Source organism: Erinaceus europaeus, chromosome 3, assembly GCF_950295315.1.
Source record: "Erinaceus europaeus chromosome 3, mEriEur2.1, whole genome shotgun sequence".
Lineage (NCBI taxonomy): Eukaryota > Metazoa > Chordata > Mammalia > Eulipotyphla > Erinaceidae > Erinaceus > Erinaceus europaeus.
This window is the reverse complement of record NC_080164.1, coordinates 155,430,640-155,445,593: the sequence shown is the minus strand read 5'-3', so window position 1 is coordinate 155,445,593 and position 14,954 is coordinate 155,430,640. Positions and strand designations below refer to the sequence as shown.

At 43.0% G+C, this 14,954-nt stretch overlaps 1 protein-coding gene across 1 annotated transcript in view; it reads right to left on the bottom strand.

Moving 5' to 3' along the window:
* Positions 1 to 8,033: 8,033 nt before the first annotated feature.
* The window catches only part of TMEM156 (transmembrane protein 156), a 50,413-nt gene continuing 43,492 nt past the window's right edge, over positions 8,034 to 14,954 (bottom strand). The window contains exon 7 of the mRNA XM_060188212.1: positions 8,034 to 9,646. The gene's annotated coding sequence lies outside the window, so the exon portion shown is untranslated. The remainder of the gene's footprint in view (positions 9,647 to 14,954) is intronic.

The window sequence follows — 14,954 nt, the reverse complement described above, 5'->3', positions numbered from 1 at the left end:
GGTATCTTTGCTATTTCTAAAATGCCTCCAGTTCCTCCCACCCCATCTTCTCCTGCCAGGCAGTCCATTTGTAAATCACCATCCTTCCAAAAGATCCTTAACCCTCTGCTGCCTGCCCAGAGTTTGGGCTTTTTTAACCCTTTCTTTGCCTGTGAGATTAATGAATTGTCTAGGCAGCATTTCAGCTGAATCTTTAGTGCCGAGTGCTATGAGGCACTGATAAGAGTTTTAAAGCTGTACTAATAATTTGTTCTTGTCCCTGAGCTTGATGCTGTTCTCAGTCAAGCCCAAGAAATGATGGTGGGGCCAGGGTTAGATAGTATAATGGTTATGCAAAGAGACTCTCATGCCTTTGACTCCAAAGTTCCAGGTTCAATCCCCTGCACCACTATAAACCAGAGCTAAGCAGTGCTCTGGTAAAATAAATAAATAAGTAAATAAAAAGAAATGGTGGTGGAGGTAATGATAAAGATGATGACATAGTGACACAATTATTTACTTTACTCCAGACACTATGCCTGAATTATTGCCTTTAATCCCCAACATCAACCTTACGAGAAAGCGGACATTATTATCATACCATTTTACACATAAAAACAAAGCCCAATGAAATAGTCTGTCGGAAGTTAGCCAACTAGTAACTGGAAAAGCAAAGACTTCTATCTGGGTAGGAGATGCTAAACAGAAGTAACAAACAAGAAGATAATATGGTAATAAAAAAGGGAAAGTTGCTGGTTTTCCTTTGGGTTAAGAGCTCTTCCAGCTAACACCTGCGCTACCCCCCCCCACCTCTTTTCTATGACGTCAGGCACAAATCTTCCTGTCAGTGGGTTAGCCATACTTTTCCTGCCAATGCCTGTAATTCCAAGAGAAACTGGATAGTTTAGATGTCCTGTTCTCTTTCCTGTTGCAAGTATGTTGAATGACCTGTTTCTCACAGGAAACTATGATTGCCTTTTGACAAAAGAAAGATCTAGTCTTGTTAACCTTGGGAAAATTCCCACTGTGAGAGGTGTGACAGAGGACAAAGCAAATGATGAGCAGAAAGATTCTGGACAGAAAGATTCTGACCAGTTCTGTCAGAATCAGATGGTCCAGGTCTGAGAAAAAGATCACTTGGTAGAGCTCACACTTCACCACACACAAGGGCCTAGGGGTGAACCCCACAATCATCACATGGGAATACCAGACACATATACATGACGTGGAAATGTCATGAAAGGTGGAGTGGTGCCGTGATATCTCTCCTTTCTTTGTCTCTCAGAATAGTTGGTCTACCTGAAATTAGAAGGAAAAAAATGAGTCTACTAGAAAGGGAAGCATGGGGTAGTTTTCCTCTTGAATGCCTCTTGGCATCACCCTTCACTTTCTTTAAGCTATGATTCAAAGTCATCCTCTCAGTGAGGTCTATCCAGTCAAACAGAAACTTTCCACCATTTTATGTTTCCCTTTTCTGCTTTTTTTCATTCCTAAGGATGTGTCCCTATTTAACATGCTTTGTGGCTTCCTTACCCATCTATTGCCTATTTGTTGCATTAGGATGGAGAGTCCATGAGCCAGGGACATTTGAATCTATGGTTGATTGTGTCAGAAAGGAGGAAGATTCCCCCTAACCCTCTAGATTCTTCTCAGCCTGTTCTATCTATCAAACCAACATCAGACAGATTAGTCAAAGAAAAACATCGATTTTAATTATGCGTGAATGGGAAATCCATACAGACAAGTAGATTCCAAAGTCAGTGAGGAAAAACAGGGTCTCTTCTAGCTGAATTCACCCTTCAAGGAAAAGAGGGATTCACATGACAAGGAGAGAGTGATACATGTGACAAAGACCAGATGTTCTGTAATTGTATGTTTTCCCTGCCGTAAAGATTTCTATAATAAAAGATTCTTTCTGGGAAGAACCCTAATTTGGGGGATAAACCCCCTAATTTTCACTCTTCTGGGGAGTTATTGACGTGATTAAATTTTCTCATGAGCCTTCAGGGTCACAGCTGACCTCAGCTGCAAATGATCTGATGCCAAAGTAACTTCTTGAGGAGAGCAGGCCTAAACACCTGGGGGCTGGGAGGTGGTCTGCCCACCAGTTATCAAACTCTCAACACCCAAAGCAGTGTTTGACATAAATGAATACTTATTTGTTGAATGAAAAGTCCATCAAAGCCTTAAGTATACCATTTATAGACACTGAAAAGATATGAGTAGAGTTATCAGATAATTAGTGCTAGAAAATGTCAAGTTGGAGTCATATTATAAAATGGTAACTATTGAAGTAGTTATGTCTTTTTTGTGTTACTTTGGTGGTGCAGAATAGATGGTTATGACTGGGGGTAGAAATGCTTAAACATTAGAATTCACAAACATTAGAATATTCCATTAAAATAAGCAGAATTTTACTTGGACAAATTCACCTCAAGAGGGGTTTTACTGTTTTATTAGGGAAATAATGATTGGCAAGACAGTTGTCACATGAGTTCAGTTTTTTATCTCCCTGTGATTGGTGTCCACACACCACCCCCACCACCAACTTAAATCCTCGTCCACCTTCATGTACTGGGTCCCCAATAACCTCTCAACCCCCTCTTTCCTCCCAGGTTTTCTTTCTTTCTGAAAACTTTTCATTAGGCAGAGATAAACTAGAGTAGATAGATACATACATAATACATATCACCTATATATGTAAAAGTAGCATACAAAACTATGAGCCATTAAATAACAGTTAAAAGGCATATGACTGGGGTATTCGGATTGCTATAAAAATATTTAACAGTATGGGCAGGGGTAGATAGCATAATGGTTATGCAAAGAGACTCTCGTGCCTAAGGCTCCAAAATCCCAGGTTCAGTCCCTCACACCATCATAAACTAGAGCTGAGCAGTGCTCTGGTTAAAAAAAAATTTAACAATAAACTTTTATTTCTTCATTTCTGAAGACCAGCAAGTTTAAGGCCAAGCTGCCGGCAGATCCACTGTCTGGGAGAAGCCACTTCGTGGTTTGTAGATGACTGTTTCTCATTGCGTCCTCACATTGTAGAAAGCAGAGTAGGAAATAGGATGTTTTCTTTCTTGTGTCTCTTCTATTTTTAGTTCTGTCTATCTTTATACCTATTTATTTGATAGAACAGAAAGAAATTGAGAGGAAAAGAGGAGAGAGAGAGAGAGAGAGATTCACTGAGAGAGTTTTTTCACTGCTTCTGAAGCTTCCTCCTTGCAAGTAGGGACTGGGGTGGGGGCTTAAACTTGGGTCCTTGTGTATGATAATGTGTGTGTCCACTGTGTGAGGGGGAGAATGGTGTGAATGGTGCACCACCATTCCATTCCTTGTGTCTCTTTTTTTTATCATTGATTTATTTAAGAAAGGAGACATTAACAAAACCGTAGGATAGGAGGGGTACAACTCCACACAATTCCCACCACCCAGTCTCCATATCCCATCCCCTCCCCTGATAGCTTTCCCATTCTCTATCCCTCTGGGAGTATGGACCCAGGGTCGTTGTGGGTTGCAGAAGGTGGAAGGTCTGGCTTCTGTAATTGCTTCCCCGCTGAACATGGGTGTTGATTGGTCGATCCATACTCCCAGTCTGCCTCTTCTTCTTCTTCTTCTTCTTCTTCTTCTTCTTCTTCTTCTTCTTCTTCTTCTTCTTCTTCTTCTTCTTCCTCTTCCTCTTCCTCTTCCTCTTCCTCTTCTTCTTTTTTTTGTTGTTGCCTCCAAGGTTATCACTGGGCTCAGTGCCAGTACTACGAATCCACTGCTCCTGGAGGCTATTTTTCCCATTTTTGTTGCCCTTGTTGTTATTGTTATTGTTGTTATTGCTGTTGGTGGTGGTGTTGTTGGATAGGACAGAGAGAAATTGAAAGAGGAGGGGAAGACAGAGAGGAGGAGAGAAAGTTAGACACCTGCAGACCTGCTTCACCGCTTGTGAAGCGACTCCCCCTGCAGGTGGGGAGCCAGGAGCTAGAACCAGGATCCTTACGCTGGTCCTTGTGATTTGCACCATGTGTGTTTAACCGGCTGTGCTACTGCCCAGCCCCCTTTGTCTCTTCTTATAAGAGTACTTATCCTAGCCAGGCGGTGGTGCACGTGGTTGAGTGGACACGTTATCATGCATAAGGACTGGGGTTTGATCTCTTGATCCCCACCTTCAGGAGAGAAGCTTCACAAGCACTGAAGCAGGTCTACAGATAGCTATCTTTCTCTCTCCTCCTCCCCTCTCAATTTCCCTTTATTTTATCAAATAAAATAGAAGAGAAGGGAAATGGCTTCTAGGAGAAATGGATTCATAGTACTGGCATGGAGCCCCTGTGATAACCATGCTGGTAATAATGATGATGATGATGAGTACTTATCCCATTCACCCTCACACCCCCAAAGATCTCATTTCCAAATGTCATGACAGTATGGGACCCTAGTTAGGGAATCCTTGGATTCCCACACAAATATGACAGGTCTAATGGATCCCTCTCTGCACCATCACTGGTCACTTCCATCAGGAATGTCATCACAATCCCTGTGTGGGCCCTCCCAGGACTTTGCCTTCACCATAGTGCAGCTATTGTAGGGACTGCCAGTCTCTGAAGGGAGGCTGGGGTATCCTGCCCTGCCACTCAAGGACGATTAGTCCTAAAATGAGTGCAGCCTGCACTGTTCCCAGCTGTGACCATGAGCTCCAAGCTCAGACCAAAAGGGACTCAGAGGCTACACAGGCTCTGGTGCTAACTATAAATACGTATATGGGCCCTGGGTCAGGTGGATGGAGGTAAATAGTTAATTCTGTCCACAGAATATTTTCAAGAATGGGAGATACTCTCTGCCCTAATCCAACTTTGTAGTGCTTTTCTCTACTCTGACACCATTTTCTCAGACAATGTTTTTATCCAATTTCATGCCAGCTATCAAACTCGGACAGGGAATAAAAGATGTGGGTCCCTGAAAACATGCCTAGAGTGGACTTCCTAGCTTTCTTCTACCTGGGATTCCTGATCTCATCTACTCTATTCCTACTTTTTGGTTCCTATTCATTAATTTTGTCTCACTTTAGCTACCATGATTCCATCCTAACTTCTCTGGGCAGACATTTTCAACCTATATGTCCTGGAACCTCACCTCTCCAGAGCTCTACCCCAGTAGGGAAAGACAGACAGGCTGGGGGTATGGATCAATCTGCCAATGCCCAAGTCTAGCAGAGAAGCAATTACATAAGCCATAACTCCTACCTTCTGCACCCCAAAATTAACTCTGATTCATACTTCCAGTGGGGGAGAAGTGATAGGAGGAAGAAGATAAGAGGCCTCTGAACTTGAGTTCCATCAGTTCCCAGAGAGAGAGGACAAAAGGAGGAGAGATATTTGGATGAAGTAATGGGGTTATGCGTGGCTTGGAGGGATAGAGAGGACTGGACCTGGAAGGAAAAGAGGGCAATTATGTACTAATGTAGACAGTTAGTTGTAGAAATGACAGTTAACCCAGGTCTGCTGTCCCATCCCGCGGGATCTTCAACATGGGTTAACCTAGAAGAGGGAGTGAGGACAAGGACAAGAGGGAGAGGACAAAGGACAAGACACACGAGAGAAATGAGACAAGTCAAGATTCTGATCAAGTCTGTTTATTAGCACCAAAGGTGCTGTTTTTAAGGCCAGGGCAAGGGGGGAGTTAGCAGTTGGGGACTGTTGATTGAAGTGGTGTGTTGCCATGGTGATCAGCCTTTATCTGGAAGGTCCTGGGTGATTCATGGGGAAGTGGAGTTGGGAGACAGAAACTTCTCTTTTGAGCAAGGCTGACTGTGAACAGGGACTCTAACAGAAACTTATCTTTTCAGCAAGGTCTTCTGTGAACAAAGACTCTATGGCCATGCCAACAGCAACCTTGAGGGCACATGTGGCTCCCCACAGTCTGCAACCTTAGGAGAACCGTGGTGGCTTGCAATGGGATCAGGGATTCCGAACTCTGGTGGTGGTAACAGTGTGGGATTGTACCCCTACTGACATGTGATTTTGTAAATTAATATGAAATCACCATGAGATAGAGCATATGTTCACATGTATCCATAAATTAGGGCAAAATATATACCTGAAAGCAAAAATACACAATAGTCTGTAGTGAGTCAGTATCAAGTTCATAATGAAATAGTGTCTACTTAGACTTGTCTACTACTACTTCCTATTACAGTTCTCTCACTCACTCCAAAGCTAACCTTAGCAAAGCAAGGACTGAAAAAGCTGAATAAGGGCAAGAGACTGGCATACTTTAATGATGACTTTTTAGTCACTATCAGTTAACCCCAGCATCTGGGGCCCTATTCGGGGAGTCCTGAGATTCCCAAACAGACATGATGGGCCTAGACCTCAAATAAATCCCTCTCTTCATTGTTACTGGTCATCTCTATCAGGAACAACACAATAGACCCCTTTGTGGGCCCCTATAGGACCTTGCCCTCGACCTGGATCAACAATGGAAGAGAATGTTCTATCCTCCGAAGGGAGGACGGACAACATACCCTATGCTACACCTGAGGAAGATGGGTCGATATTGGGGCAGCTTGGAATGTTCCTACTCATGACCACAGAATGTGAGCTCAGATCTACAGGGATGCAGAGGTCACATAGGCTCCTAAGCAGAATATGGGCCCCAGATCACATCAAATCAATGAGGTTTACAGTCAACAATATTTATACACCTCTCCCATATTTGGAAGCTACTCTCTTCCCTGATCCAGCTTTCTGGTCCTTTTTCCAGTCATGACATCATCTCCCCAGACAATAACTTGGATCCACCTGCATATCAGACTTCAGGTTCAGGGGAAAAAAGAAAAAGAAAAAGAAAAAAAACTAGTATAGCCACAGGCCCTTTGAAATATAACTAAAATATGCCTACTAGCTATCTACAAAATGGAGGACCCCCCCCAACTCTTCATCTGCACTATTCCAGCCTTTAGGTTCATGACTAGTCAACAATTTGTTTGGCTTTGTATGTTAACTCTCTTTTCAACCACCAGGTTCCAGATGTTAGCATGATGCCGACCAGACTTCCCTGGACAGATAACCCCACCAATGTGTCCTGTAGCTCCGCTTCCCCAGAGCCCTTCCCCACTAGGGAAAGAGAGAGACAGGTGGGAGTCGGATGGTAGCACAGCGGGTTAAGCACACGTGGCGCAAAACACAAGGATCCGCATAAGGATCCTGGTTCAAGCCCCTGGCTCCCCACCTGCACAGGCGGTGAAGCAGGTCTGCAGGTGTGCCAAGCTAGCCTGGGAGTGTTTCTTCCCGGGAACATGCTCTCTGGGTTGGAGAGAACTCTGCCGGAGCCAGCCTAGAATGCTGCCTACTCAGCGACGCAGGAGAGGAACCAGGAACTCTCATGGCTGAGCCGGAATGCAATGCCATGCTGGCTTTATTCATCTGCATTTATACTCTCCAGGAAGGAAGTGGTAGGGTGTTAAAACAGGGTGTGACTAGGAGAGGGGGCGGAGCGAAAAGAGAGTTCAAACCAGTGGGATTAAACCAGTGCCCTGCAGGCAGGGCAGATCTCAGGAAAAACAGTGATCCTGCAAATAGACCACAGCGTTAAGCAGGGGGGAGCTGGCATACTGCCCAACATAAGTGACTATCTTTCTCTCCCCATCTCTGTCTTCCTCTCCTCTCTCCATTTCTCTCTGTCCTAGCCAACAACAATGACATCAACAACAATAATAACTACAACAACAATAAAAAAGGGCAACAAAAAGGAAATAAATAAATATTAAACAAGAGAGAGAGAGAGAGGCTGGGAGTATGGATCGACCTGCCAATGCCCGTGTTCAGCAGGGAAGCAATTACAGAAGCCAGACTTTCCACCTTCTGCATCCCACAATGACCTTGGGTCCATACTCCCAGAGCGTTAAAGAATAAGAAAGTTATCAGGGGAGGGGAGGGGATAGAGTTCTGGTGGTGGGAATTGTATGGAGTTGTTCCCCTCTTATCCTATGGTTTAGTCAATATTTCCTTTTTATAAATAAAAAAATTTTTTAATTAAAAAACCAAATATCCTGACAGTAGGAATTAGGCTTCACCATATGAATTGGAGGGTATGTGTGGAGGGAGAAAGGGATAAAATATTCAGTTCATAGCAGAATGGGGTAGATCTCTGTACTATTAAGTCTCCAAGTAAAAAGAAAATGTTACAATAGTATACTTGTAGTAAGTTTCCCTAAAGTAACACATAGACCCAAGAAATACCACACATGAGCACACATCCTTTACATTCACATAGCCACACTCCCTACAAGAAGACCTGGAAGAATAATCACAAACTATTAATATCAGTGCTTGTGGTGAGGGGTAGAAGGGTATGTGAAAGAATGAGGAAGAATGTCAGAATGTAGCATTAGTCAAAGGGGACTCCAGTGTTAATTTGTAATATCTCAATGTTTTATAATGAAAATCTATCTTTGCATGACCCAGGTACCATAATTTTTAAAAAGCAAAAGAAGAAGCAAAAGATATTGCTTAGATCACAGCCGGGTGATGGCGCACTTGGTTGAGTGCACATGTTACAGTGTGCAAGAACCCGGGTTCAGGGAGTCGGGCAGTAACGCAGCGAGTTCAGCATATATGGCGCAAAGTGCAAGGACCAGTGGAAGGATCCTGGTTTGAGCCCCCGGCTCCCCACCTGCAGGGGAGTCGCTTCACAGGCGGTGAAGCAGGTCTGCAGGTGTCTATCTTTCTCTCCCCCTCTCTGTCTTCCTCTCCTCTCTTCATTTCTCTCTGTTCTATCCAGCAACAATGACATCAATAACAATAATAACCTACAACAATGAAAACGACAAAGGCAAAAAAAAGGAAATAAATAAATGTTTTGAAGAAAAAAAAAAGAACCCAGGTTCAAGCCCTCTGTCCCCACCTGCAGGAGGAAAGCTTCATAAGTGGTGGAGCAGTGCTGCAGGTGTCTCTCTGTCTCTCCCCCTCTCCCTCCCCCTTCCTTCTCGATTTCTGGCTGTTTCTATCCCCAAAAATATATAAAGATAAAAATAATAATAATAATAGAAATTGCTTAGATCATGAAGGTAAGAGAATAAGCCTTACCAGATATTTAAAGTGCAAAATATATAGATTGAAGCCCAGAGGAGAATCACCTGGTCAAAGCCCTGGGTTCAAGCCCCAACCAGATGGGAGCATCATGCCATCCAGGGGAAATGCCACAGATGATGGGCCAGGAGCAGTGCTGTAATGCCTCTCCCTTCATTTTTCTCCTTTCCCCCACTCTCTATATATATATACAATTTAAAAATCAGCCTAGAAACAGTTGGATCATGCACAATAAAGCAAAATAAATACATAAGCAAACAAATAAATAAAACACATAGTTCGGTTTTCAAGAAAATTGAATTCTGAGACCATCTGCATGATTTGGATTTCTTTGTGATCATGTTTCCTATAAAGTTCTGAGATAATTTTGGTAACTAAATAAATCTCTCCATGCTTTCCTCAGAAAACCCCAATCCATTGCAAATGTATAGTTTATACAAACTTCGATGATGTAAGCAGCAAAATTTGGCATTTTCATCTCATTGAAAAAGGACTCCAACTTTCTCAGCCAAATAGTCTTTAATCTTCTGAGTAAACCAGCACAGCTCCGGCAAACATAATGGCTACTGAGGCAATTTCAGAGACTTCTGTTGAGAAACACCACACAAAATGAACAAGTCTGTAGTTCCGGGTTATTAGTTTCATGCCCAAATGCAGATCATATTTACAAAAGACAGTTTACAATCTGCTTATCTTGACAAATGTAGTACAAAGGGATTTAAATCCTTGCATTTTCAATTTCTGTCTCTCCCTCTCCAAATTTATAGCAAAATTGTAGATGTGAATGGTATGTCAGTGTTGAATGAGCTGAGGTCTTTACTCTGTTCTTACAGCTCCATTTCACTCAGAGGAGAGTAATAACTGGGAAGAAAGAAAAGTCTCAGCATATAATGAAATTAATGACCTCCCCAAACTACAAGCTGGATTTGCAATTTACTTGGCATTGTCCAAACCGTTTGGTGTTCGTAATGGGGTGTGAAAATATTTGGGTTATTTTGGGCCACAACAGAGCATTTTAAGTATTTCATCATTGATTCGTGAAGGACATGAACTAACTGCCTGCACGGTAAAACTGATCCAACCACAGTAATGGAAGACTTGTTTCCAACCTGGACTGGGCATTGCCGTGGTGATGGTGTGATTGATAATTAAGGAGTTGTGGTCTGTTCTACAGCTCCAGGGCCTAGTATGACCCTTTATATGAGATATGCATGTTCCTAGTCAATGCCTGGTAGTCCACATCACTCTTTCTTTTAAAACCTCTTGGTTTCTGGCAAGGTATATGCAGTAAGGACTCACATTTGCTCTAGGGAAGTCATGTGTGAAATAATGTGTTTGCCTGCTGAACAGAGCTCAGCCTGTCACTCGGCTGGTCATCTCCACCTGGATTTGCTGTCAGAGCAGCAGTTGGTGAGTCACTGCAAAGGCATCAACAGGGAATGGGAATAATAAACATCAAATGGCCTGAAATGAGTTGGCTTAGAAAATGCAAGGCTCATTGATTTTTAAAAGCAGGCATAAAGTCCTCCATGTATGGCATCCAAGTGCTGTCTTTGCTTCTCTGAGACAGCCATGTGTTTGTTTGCTTGTTTTTCCGTCCACAGCTAAAACTGAAATAAGTAATGAAAAAAATAGGTATATATATATATATATTTACCAGAGCATTGCTCAGCTCTGGCTAATGGTAGTGAGGGGTATTGAACCTGGGACTTTAGAGCCTCAAGAATGAGAGTCTTTTTGCATAACCATTATGGTATTTACCTCTGCCCTATAACCCATATTCTTTATTAATTCATCTATCCAGGCTTGATCGAGCACAGCCCCCACTACATAGAAGGAAGCTCTGGTGCTGTAGAGAGAGAGAAGGAGAGAGAGAAAGAGAGAGAGAATACAAAAGAAGAACTATTTAGGAATAATTAGAAAGGGGGGCAGGCGGTGGTGCACTGGGTGCACATAGTACAAAGTGCAAGGACCCACACACGGATCCCAGTTTGAGCCCTGGGCTCCCCATCTCCAGGGTTGTCACCTCACATGCTGTGAAGCAGATTTGCAGGTGTCTTTCTGTCTCCCTCTCTATCTTGCCCTCCCCTCTCAATTTCTCTCTGTCCTGTCCAAATAATCGACAAAAAGACCACAGAAACGGTGAATATGCAGGTGTCTATCTTTCCCCTCTCCATCTTCCCTTTCCCTCTCAATTTCTCTCTGTCCTATCCAAAAAATCAACAAAATGGCCACAGGAGCAGTGGCTTCATAGTGCAGGCACTGAGTACCAGTGATAACCCTGGAGGCAAAAAATAAATTAATTAAAATAAATTTAAAAAGAAAGAAAGAAAAAAGAAAAGAAAAAAAATTCCTGCAAAGTGTATTCCTTTACCACTAATAAAACTTAAAAAAAAAACAACTATAGGAACTTCCCAAACTCTTCAAGTTGTTACTGCCTATTGGACCTCCCCAAAAAAGGAAATGAAAGCACCTCAGCATGCTTCAGCTCAGACTGTGACCAGAGACTTCACGTGTGGAATGACAACCCTTCAGCTTCATCACTCGGGTGAGACCTTTCCTTTCATAGTATTCTCTAATTCAATCCCAGGTGGTTCACTTTCTAACAAAGTCCCAAAACCTACATATAGACCAGGTTCTGTGAGAGAGAACATATGTTCACACGTATCCATAAACTAGTGCAAAATATATGCCTGAAAGCAGAAGTACACTAGAGTTTGCAGTGAGTAGCCCCCAACACTTCCTCTCCACTATTCCAGGCTTTGGGTCCATGATTGCTCAACAATTTGTTTGGCTTTGTATGTTAACTCTCTTTTCAGCCACCAGGTTCCAGATGTCATCAGGATGCCGGCCAGGCTTCCCTGGACTGAAGACCCCACCAATGTGTCCTGGAGCTCAGCTTCCCCAGAGACCCACCCTACTAGGGAAAGAGAGAGGCAGACTGAGAGTATGGACTGACCAGTCAACGCCCATGTTCAGCGGGGAAGCAATTACAGAAGCCAGACCTTCTACCTTCTGCAACCCACAAGGACCCTGGGTCCATGCTCCCAGAGGGCTAGAGAATGGGAAAGCTATCAGGGGAGGGGGTGGGATATGGAGATTGGGTGGTGGGAATTGTGTGGAGTTGTACCCCTCCTATCCTATGGTTTTGTTAATTTATCCTTTCTTAAATAAAAAATAAATTAAAAAAAAAGTGCTGGTTTTCTCCAGGTTGAACAGAGAAACCTGGCTCTGTAGCACAGATTTTCTACAATAGCTTTCCTCTGAATACAATCTGGTTTCCCTCTGTCCCAATAACCTTTGGTATAATAAATCATTCTTTCAGTTGTGCACTAGCATTTGAAGCCCTCCTGCTTAATCTTTAATTAGTTAAGCAGTTGTAAGCTCAAATTGTATAGTGTGAAAAGTACCACAATAGCTCATAATATTATCAATTTTCCCCCTGCAGAACTTTGACATTTTCAAGCCTAACAAAACCTACACACACACTCACACACATTCGCATTCATATTAATCACAGTAGTGCCTTTGAAATAAAGAATAGCATAGTTATTACTATTTGCAAAGAAAGCATACTTCTGCTGCTTCTTACATATCTGAAGCCCATCTGTGCTTTCACTGATTAAGAACTTAATTCAGTATGTCCAGAACACTTACTAAGTCACTTCTGTATCAGGCAGCTGGCTTGATACTAGGAATTCAGAGATAGATAAAACCAGTCCTTTTCCAGCTGTTTGAGTCATTAGTATCATTGACAGAATGCCTGGCATGGGTAGAAAAGCCATATTAACAAACATGAACAAATAAAAGACCTCCAACAGTATGCTAATAATCTAAAGGGAGTCCTATCTAAGTTTTACTATATAGTGAATTCCAGTTAAGGTTCACTGAAAAAAGCAGCTAATAGAATAAGGGCAAGAGACTGGCATACTTTAATGATGACTCTTTAGTCACTATCAGGCCACCCCATCAGCCAGGGCCCTAGTCAGGGAGTCCTGAGATTCCTACAGAGACATGATGGGCCTAGACCTCGAGTAGATCCCTCTCTCCATTGTCACTGGTCATCTCCATCAGGAACAACACAATAGACCCCTTTGTGGGCCCCCATAGGACCTTTCCCTCAATGTGGATCAATAATGGTAGAGAATGTTCCATCCTCCAAAGGGAGGCTGGATAACATACTCACTCTATCTACTACCTAAGGAAGATGGGTCCTGAAGTTGGGGCAGCTTGGAATGTTCCTACTCATGACCACAGAATGTGAGCTCAGACCTACAGGTATGCAGAGGTTACATAGGCTCCTAAGCTGAATATGGGCCCCAGATCAGATCAAATCGATGGGGTTTACAGTCAACAATATTTACATACCTTTCCCATATTTGAAAGCTACTTTCTTCCCTAATCAGCTTTCTAGCCATTTTTCCAACCATGACATCATCTCCCCAGACAATAACTTGGGTCCACCTGCATATCAGAGGTCAGGCTCAGAAAAAAACTAGTATAGTCATGGGCCCTTTGGAATATAACTAGAATAGACCTACTAGCTATCTTCAAAACAGAGACCCCAAATCTTCATCTACAATCTTCCACCCTTTAGGTTTATGATTAGTCAACAATTACTTTGGCGCTGGATGTTAATTCTTTTTTCAGCCACCAGATTCCAGATGCTAGCAAGATGCCAACCAGATTTCCCTGGGCAAACGACCCCACCAATGTGTCCTGGAGCCCTGCTTCTCCAGAGCCCTGCTCCACAAGGGAGAGAGAGAGGCAGGCTGGGAGTATGGATTGACCTGCCAATGCCTGTGTTCAGCGGGGAAGCAATTACAGAAGCCAGACCTTCCACTTTCTGCACCCCATAATGACCCTGGGTCCATACTCCCAGAGGGTTAAAGAAAGAATAGGAAAGCTATCAGGGGAGGAAATAGGATACAGAGTTCTGATGGTGGAAATTGTGTGGAGATGTACCCCTCTTATGGTTTTATCAGTATTTCCTTTTTATAAATAAATTTTTTTAAAGCAGCTATTAAACTAATTCAAGGGTTCTGAGGTACTGGGGGATGTTTCTATTGCTCAACTACTGTGGTGCTCAAAATACTGTTTGTATTGCTCATGGTTCGGGCACAGGTGAGCCAGCCTGGCTCATCAAGGAATGGAGAGCTCACAGCTCAGACAACTAGATCCCCAAAAGACAAGAGAATCTCTTGTCTCCTTCCCTTACTGTCTTCATGCACCTGAGTCACACCCCCCACCCTGCCCCACCATGTGAACCTATCCAATCAGTAGGTTCTACAGCATATAGCTTGCATGGTTTCTATTTGTTTCATTTTGTTTTATCTATTGGTTTTATTTTTGTTTTTACATTTATTTATTTATTTATTTATTTATTTATTTTACCAGAGCATTGCACAATTCTGGCTCATGATGATTTGGGGGATAAACCTGGGACTTCAGAGTCTCAGGCATGAAAGTCCTTTATATGACCATTACACTGTCTCCCCCATCCTCTATTGAAATTTCTGGCACTAAAACATGGCCTTTAAAAGAGGTCCTTTTTGCTCACATTAATCTAGTTATTCTGGGGGGGGGGGGAGCAACAATTTCTGAATAGTGGAGAACTTCTAGTATTAATCGACTATTTAGGTAACCAGGGTTAAGAGTACATGCTGTGAAACGCTGGGACTGGAGCAAGGATCCCAGTTTGAGCCCTGGCGCCCCACCTGCAGGTGGGTCGCTTCGCAAATGGTGAAGCAGGTCTGCAGGTGTCTGCCTTCCCCTCCCCCTCAACTTCTCTCTATCCTATCCAGCAACAATAACAGCAACAACTATGGGAAAAGTGGCCTCCAGGAGCAGTGGATTTATAGTGTAGGCACCAGCCCCCAGGGATAACCCTGGAGG